Here is a 9,244-nt window from a genome sequence, read left to right on the forward strand (position 1 = left end):
GATTTGGACTCAAACAACATCAAATCTAACCACTTTGACCCAAAATACACACTTTATAAAAACTAACATAAAAACTCCATTTTCTTGAAGATTAAAGCATGAAAAGCTATGAATCTTACCTTGTTAGAATCAGTAAATCATAAGGAACACAAAGATGTAAATGATTCGAGCTCTAAAACAAGGATTAGAAATTAGGGTTTGATTGTAGGTGAAAGGAAGGTACGGGAGTGTTTTGAGAAGAAGGGTCTAGAAATGGTAAGAACACAGCCCTCTAGTCACTTAATTATAAATAATTCCCACACTGTGTGACACACGGGTATTTATCAGTTATCTGATATCTTTCGTACATCGTTTGGCAACCCAAACGAAGTCTAAATTAAATAAACAAACCTGTTCTGTGACTCTTGTCACAAACTGGTCCTATCCACAACATTAAATAATACAAAATATAAAATTAGAATAAAATCATATAATAACACCACACAACCTGAGGGCAAAATAGTAATCTAATAGCTAGGCCCGCTTAGAGGGTGTTACAAATCTACCCCCCTTAAAGAGATTCCGTCCTCAGAATCTACTAAGTCATAGCCAACACGGGTCACAGGTAACAAATACCAACACAATTGGTCACACCGGTAGCTACACCAAAACACATCCTAAGATAACATGCATTACCAAGGTTCATTAGTTTTCTCATCTGCCAACCTATAAGCGAAAATCATTAATATAAAAACTCACCGTCACTAAGTCAATGCTAACCCTTCCTGTTATGACCAACTCCAATCATGCAACACAACATTCAGATAATTTATCCCGCAATAGTCTATAGCATCACAATTATCGCTTGAAGGGGTAACCAAGTACCAACAATCAACTGTTTAACAAGGGTTGTGCACGTCATCTTTTATACTAGCGCTATGCTAAGAGGATAACGATTAAACAATTCAACACTAGATGCAATCAACATTCATTCAAATACAAGACAACCCAAAAGCATTATATAGACCCATCATCAACTTAATTGACTTCCACAAAAAGTTTCACGTCAAACTGTCACTACACCCCACTTTCTGAAAATACCAACGGTTATACATTGTCAATTTCATTGAATCGGACTGATCCATCAAATTTCGAGATTACCCATAAAGTTAACCCATCCAACCTTATATTCAGTTTATTCTAAGTCATCAGTCTGTTGTCAACGTGTCACATGAAGACGCAACTTAGTTAAGCCCACAATTCTACATCACCAAATCAACAAAGGTCATGGGTATTACAAACCGCCACAACGGGCCACAACGTGAACTAAGTCAAATCATGTCCTACCGTCATACGCCTTACAAAGCTCCTTCATTCTCGTAGGTCAAAAGCTAACTTATCGATCTAAGGCCAAACACACCATCTGCTAGTCTACTACCCAAGGGTCAAGACCCGCTATATGCCGATCTGCAAACTTACTTACTTACACTACACGATATCCGAATCGTTCTTCACATTCTGGTCTATAAAACAGTCTTTACCACTAGCTAAAGAAATTCAATGCTGACAACCTGCCGCTATCTAATAACTGAACAAGTCTAATTTCGTCTAAATTCCAAACTTGGTCTATCATTAATCTTACAAAATACCACAAAAATTCCATCTCATGTCTAGATTTTACACACTAACTCTAGAGTCACTACTAATGACCCACTACCTAAAATCTGTCAATCATGATTTGAGGTTATCCCCGAGTCACCATCATCGAATCTCCTAGATCAACTCACTCTAAAACACTGAACAATGGTTATCATTTACCTTAGAATACACATACTTAGCTAGCTTCATCACTACAACATAGCCAAATCAACTCGGATTACACTAATTCACCCAAATTCCGTAATTTAATACTTGTTTCAATCTCGATATTCAAGAATTTCGTTGAAATTCGCTTTTCTGGTTCAATGTACCCCAATTATTCAACGACTAAATCGTTATTCTGATCAACTCAATCATAGTAGAAATGATTACCAACCCAATTTCAAATCAATTCAAACATTACATCAAAAATCTTGAGTAAAGAATAATCGTCCACACATTCTGAAAGTAGATATCTAAGTATTAATTTTCCTCAAGTAACATCAATACACATGCCCAACACTACTACAGTTACATCAGAAAGATCGTCACTTGGTTAAAGTGCTACCAGAACACACAATTAAATACCTAATTCAAATTCGATATTTAAGGGTTTCGTCATAAATCACTTATCTAGGTTGATACATACCCAAAATTCATCACTTAAAGTATGACTTTATTCATATCATCCTTAAAAGAAACACTTACAAATGTAATATTAACCCAACATTAATCATTCGAACATGGATTTCAAGTCAACAATATCCACTACCACAAGCAATAAACATCCATCTAATAATTAAGTCCGTCAAATGATATCAATACACGCGTTTGACACCACTAAAACTATCTCTGCATCGACTTTATTTTGCTTCGAACTTTATCAAAATTCAAAACTAAGGCTTATTCGATCATCAATAGCCTAGGTCCAAATATTGTTCAACTAACATTACTATGTCAGAAAAGTCTACACTCGGTCAACAGTTCATCGAAAATCACATTCATCGTCAAATAACACTCGATCTAACACTCGATACATCTCTTCCGACTCTCGAAACTACTATATGATTTATCACAATGTATTTCCGTTGGCCAGACGTAGTACATCATTCTAAATCACACTTTCATTTCGAGTATTTCGGAACAAGATCTTAGTCGAGTTCATCAAAACAACACGATCTATCTTCTTAAGTCACCGATAGTTATAAATCTCCACTATATCCCAAACTAATAGATTTTACAATCTAAGGCTATCAAAACTGCAAAAGTCTTGAAAGAAAACACCTAACTCAGTTCTAATTCGATCTTAATTCTACTAAGTCCTCTTTAGTAACCACGTTAGTAACTCTGATCCAACATCCAATAAACTATACCTACTTACTTCGTCTTATTTGCAAATGCTATTATTGTCCGTCCTCGACCTAATATTCAAATCTTCAAAAGACAAAATATTCACAACGGTCACAATCGAACTACCAGATCAATGCTTCTATCTTAACAGTAATATGATCAATGTTCTAATCACGTCTCCCGACCTAATCAAGATTCATCATAATTCAGCTTGAACTGAATTTCTATTCCCGTTAAGGTCTGCTCTACTTCCAAGAAAGTCACTAAACTAACGTCTTACATACTGACATCTAATGAGTCATATCAATTCACAAAAAAAATCAACAACTTCTCAGGACAACTCTACAGATCCTACTTAGCTAGTAAAATCCTGCAACAGTACATCCAGGCTAATAATACTCCTCACATAACGACAAAATACGGTTTTCCTATTTTCACTCAAGACTACATGGAAAACTCCATTCAAACTTACTTCCAGAAGGTCACCACTAACTCACATTAGTCTATGATAGGAAAACGATTCTTCAAAATCTTACTACGACCACAATCATCTAAACCAAAAGTCAACATCATAGGTGACACACAAACCACCTATGTATGACAACAACAAACAGGGTCCGGATCCTCTTATGAGAAGATAAGGAAACTACTACTCTATTTCAATCCTTAAGGGCCACTACGTGTGTCCCATCGATCCTTGGGAAAGAATTACATTTCACCTAAGTCCAACACAATAAGTCCCGTCATACTATAATATCATAGGGTCCGTCATCTACTGGTTCAGTCACGGTCGCCAAGCATGAAGACTACACTTCACATAGTTACACAATAGGGTTCGAGACTTTCACTACTCATCAAGGGGTCACTACCCTAATCAGTCTTTATGGGTCACTACGTGTGTCCCATCAGTCAACGGTCAGGAAATGACTTCATATTTGTCTTTTGTTAATACTACAAATCATTCACTTCAATTCTTCTAGTCTAGGCCAACAGCAATCTCACATATAGTACAACAGGCCATATAACAAACAATTCACAATAGCATGACACCATATCACAAAGGTCATATCTATAAAGTCTCATAGAATATAATAGTCAGTCTAAGGGAATAAAATCCCGATAGTGGCAGGGTAGCTCTAGACACAGTCGCCGTAACTGTGTCCGTCAACTGTCATCTACTTCTATCTTACAAGTACAATTAATCAATCGTAACTTGAAGCACTAATCGTCACAGATTATCATTACAACAAACATACAATTGACAAAAGCATGAACACAATCTACAGGTACAATAATAACAATTACAGCAATGTAACAAGAATGTACCTTTATGAATAAGAAGACATCTTCTGTATCTATCAACACCTTGATCGCACCCGCACCCTTAACCCTCATCATCTCTGCAACTGAATCCTCATCATTGGAGCCATGTCAACTAATACGCGTCAAGTCCTTCATCCAAATCGGCATCAAACGCATCCACCGAAGTTCTGTCAGTACTGAGGGTCAACAGGGCACCAGCAGGGTGGAATCGATCTTCATACATGTCTTAACACAACATCTCACACACAAAGCTTAGTAGATAATCTGTTAGTTTTCGCCAAATAACTCGTCAATACCTACTTCACTCACTTAACCCACCCCAATATATGTTTGACTCGACACACAGTTTGGGAACACGTCACTTCCGTGCACATGCTGCCAAACCTACGCTCTGATACCAACTTATAACACCCCAGATTTTTTTTAATACAGCGAAAGACCAATTTAACTAATACATAAGTTAAAAATGTATATATACATATATAATCCACTTAATGATAACACGTTAATAAATAAATGACCGGGTGTTATATTAAAACGTAAATACAACTTTAATAGAAAAGACGCGACATCAGAGTTTCCGGCTTTGTCAAACATATCTTCCAACATCCCATCTTCTCCCTGATAACTAGCATACAACAAATCCATAACCTGCGGGGAAGATGTGGGGGATTAGCACGAAGCTAAGTGAGTGCAACTAACTACAGGCAATAGTATACAGGAACTGTCATACTAATCATGTCACATAGTCTAACACATAAACATCACCCAAGTACCGTCTACAGAGACTCTGGTGGCTCGGCCAAACCATTAACCACCAGCTGATCGGACTGGGGCTTACCAGAAGTTCCTCCACCACCGTATGTATATATATAATCCACACACGACGAACGCATCATTCACATATATATACACCACGATTGTCTAGGCTACCACATGAGGAACCCAACCCGCAGGTTGATCTCTCCTACCGAGGCTACCACACAATAGGGACGCACTGGGCTCCAGCAGACAAGCATCAACTAACATACAGTCATCACAACGTACTAACTAACCATAGTAGCAAGTATATCTAACAAGTATGGCAATCATAATATAACATGCTACTCTATACTATATACTCCAGTTAGTCCCTCTCACCGATACCGACATCACTCGGTAGTCTAATGTCACCGAGTCTTCTCCTCATCTGTATCACCTGAAAACAATACTCATAAGTTGGTTATAATATTATGATTATCAATATACAAACGGGAAGCATAACGGCTAAAAATCAACACTTAGTAAAATTTTACACTACCAAAGACAATCGGTCGACTGTCAGAGACAGTCGGCCGACTGTCAGAGACAGTCGGCCGACTGTCAACACTCACTCGGCCGAGTATTTAGACACTCGATCGATGGTCTCTCACAGACACACTCGGTCAATGGTCGAGTCAGTCGGTCGATTGTCAAGAAACAGTGGACCGACTGTGTTTATCTGCAGAAGCTGAAGAACAAAGTGACGGGTTTCACCCAAAATCGACCAATTCTTGCTCTAGAGCTCGATTACGACCTCAAAACTGACCAAATCAAAGACACTAAACATGTAGAAATATAAACCCACAAGATTTGGACTCAAACAACATCAAATCTAACCACTTTGACTCAAAATACACACTTTATAAAAACTAACATAAAAACTCCATTTTCTTGAAGATTAAAGCATGAAAAGCTATGAATCTTACCTTGTTAGAATTAGTAAATCATAAGGAACACAAAGATGTAAATGATTCGAGCTCTAAAACAAGGATTAGAAATTAGGGTTTGATTGTAGGTGAAAGGAAGGTACGGGAGTGTTTTGAGAAGAAGGGTCTAGAAATGGTAAGAACACAGCCCTCTAGTCACTTAATTGTAAATAATTCCCACACTGTGTGACACACGGGTATTTATCAATTATCTGATATCTTTCGTACATCCAAATTAAATAAACAAACGTGTTCTGTGACTCTTGTCACAAACTGGTCCTATCCACAACATTAAATAATACAAAATATAAAATTAGAATAAAATCATATAATAACACCACACAACCTGAGGGCAAATAGTAATCTAACAGCTAGGCCTGCTTTGAGGGTGTTACATAACGATTATCGTTATAACAACCTCTTACTAAGTACATATGGATCATATTAAGATATTGATACACTTTGTTAAACATGATAAATGATAAGTAAATATATCATTAAGTGTATTAACAATGAACTACATATGTAAAAACAAGACTACTAACTTAAGGATTTCGAAACGAGACATATATGTAACGATTATCGTTGTAACAATATTTAACTGTATATATATCATACTAAGATATATTAATATATCATAATATCATAATAATGTAATAATTTAACATCTCTTTAGATATAATAAACAACGGGTTAACAACATTTAACAAGATCGTTAACCTAAAGGTTTCAAAACAACACTTACATGTAACGACTAACGATGACTTAACGACTCAGTTAAAATGTATATACATGTAGTGTTTTAATATGTATTCATACACTTTTGAAAGACTTCAAGACACTTATCAAAGTACTTCTACTTAACAAAAATGCTTACAATTATATTCTCATTCATTTTCATCAACAATTCTACTCGTATGCACTCGTATTTGTACTCGTACAATACACAGCTTCTAAATGTATTTACTATTGGTATATATACTCCAATGATCAGCTCTTAGTAGCCCATGTGAGTCACCTAACCATGTGAGAACCATAATTTAACATCTAGTATGAAATATCTCACAAAATAACAAACTAATGGAGCCTATATGACTCATGCATATTCACGTGAATGAAGGTGTCCACAAACACTTTCATTTTGCAACTTACATGCATCAAACTACTCTCTCAAGTGTTCTTCCATTTTTCTAAGTGTTCTTCGTCATCTTCATCAAAATCTAGCTCAATATAGTTCATAAATCCATACATAAACTAAGTTATAAAACAACTACTCAAGAACACACCAACAACACTTCCAAGTTTGTTAGCTTACTTCCAATCTTGCAAATCCACTTTGAGTGATCATCCAATCTCAAGAAATCTTTCTTATTTACAGTAAGATATCTTTCTAATACAAGGTAATACTTATATTCAAACTTTGATTCAATTTCTATAAATTTAACAATCTTATTTCGAGTGGAAATCTTACTTGAACTTGTTTTCGTGGCATGATTCTACTTCAAGAACTTTCAAGACATCTAAGGATCCTTTGAAGCTAGATCTATTTTTCTCATTTCCAGTAGGTTTATCCACAAAACCTGAGGTAGTAATGATGTTCATAACATCATTCAATTCAAATATATATAACTACCTTATTCAAAGGTTTAAACTTGTAATCACTAGAACATAGTTTAGTTAATTCTAAACTTGTTCGCAAACAAAAGTTAATCCTTCTAACTTGACTTTTAAAATCAACTAGACACATGTTATATATCTATATGATATGCTAACTTAATGATTTAAAACCTGAAAACACGAAAAACACCGTAAAATTGGATATACGCCGTCGTAGTAACATCGCGGGATGTTTTGGGTTAGTTAATTAAAAACTATGAAAAACTTTGATTTAAAAGTTGTTTTTCTGGAAAAATGATTTTTATTATGAACATGAAACTATATCCAAAAATCATGGTTAAACTCAAAGTGAAAGTATGTTTTCCAAAAAGGTCATCTAGACGTCGTTCTTTCGACTGAAATGACTACCTTTACAAAAACGACTTGTAATCTGTATTTTCGACTATAAACTTATACTTTTTCTGTTTAGATTCATAAACTTAAGTTCAATATAAAACCATAGCAACTTTAATCACTCAAAACGAATTTAAAACGAAGAAGTTATGGGTAAAACAAGAATTGATATTTTTACTTGTTGTAGCTACGTGAAAATTGGTAACAAATCTATATTAATCATATTCTAGCTAACTTATATTGTATAATACATATATTCTAATATATTATATAATCTTGGGATATCATAGACACGTATTCAAATGTTTTGACATATCATATCGACCCATATATATATATATTATTTGGAACAACCATAGACACTCTATATGCTGTAATGTTGGAGTTAGCTATACAGGGTTGAGGTTGATTCCAAAAATATATATACTTTGAGTTGTGATCTAACCTGAGACGTGTATACACTGGGTCGTGGATTGATTCAAGATAACATATATCGATTTACTTCTGTACATCTAACTGTGGACAACTAGTTGTAGGTTACTAACGAGGACAGCTGACTTAATAAATTTAAAACGGTAAAACGTATTAAAAATGTTATAAATGTATTTTGAACATACTTTGATATATATGTACATATTTGTTATAGGTTTGTGAATCGACCAGTGGTCAAGTCTTACTTCCCGACGAAGTAAAAATCTGTGAAAGTGAGTTATAGTCCCACTTTTAAAATTTAATATTTTGGGATGAGAATACATGCAGTTTTATAAATGTTTTACGAAATAGACACAAGTAATTGAAACTACATTATATGGGTGAATGATCGAAGCCGAATATGCCCCTTTTGCTTGGTATCCTAAGAATTAGTAAATCGATCTACTAATTGACGCGAATCCTAAAGATAGATCTATTGGGCCTAACGAACCCCATCCAAAGTACCGGATGCTTTAGTACTTCGAATTCGTTTTTATCATGTCCGAAGGATTTCCCGGAATGATAGGGGATATTCTTATATGCATCTTGTTAATGTCGGTTACCAGGTGTTCACCATATGAATGATTTTTATCTCTATGTATGGGATGTATATTGAAATATGAAATCTTGTGGTCTATTATTACGATGTGATAAATATATAGGTTAAACCTATAACTCACCAACATTTTTGTTGACGTTTAAAGCATGTTTATTCTCAGGTGATTATTAAGAGCTTCTGCTGTTGC

Source organism: Rutidosis leptorrhynchoides, chromosome 2, assembly GCF_046630445.1.
Source record: "Rutidosis leptorrhynchoides isolate AG116_Rl617_1_P2 chromosome 2, CSIRO_AGI_Rlap_v1, whole genome shotgun sequence".
Classification (NCBI taxonomy): domain Eukaryota; kingdom Viridiplantae; phylum Streptophyta; class Magnoliopsida; order Asterales; family Asteraceae; genus Rutidosis; species Rutidosis leptorrhynchoides.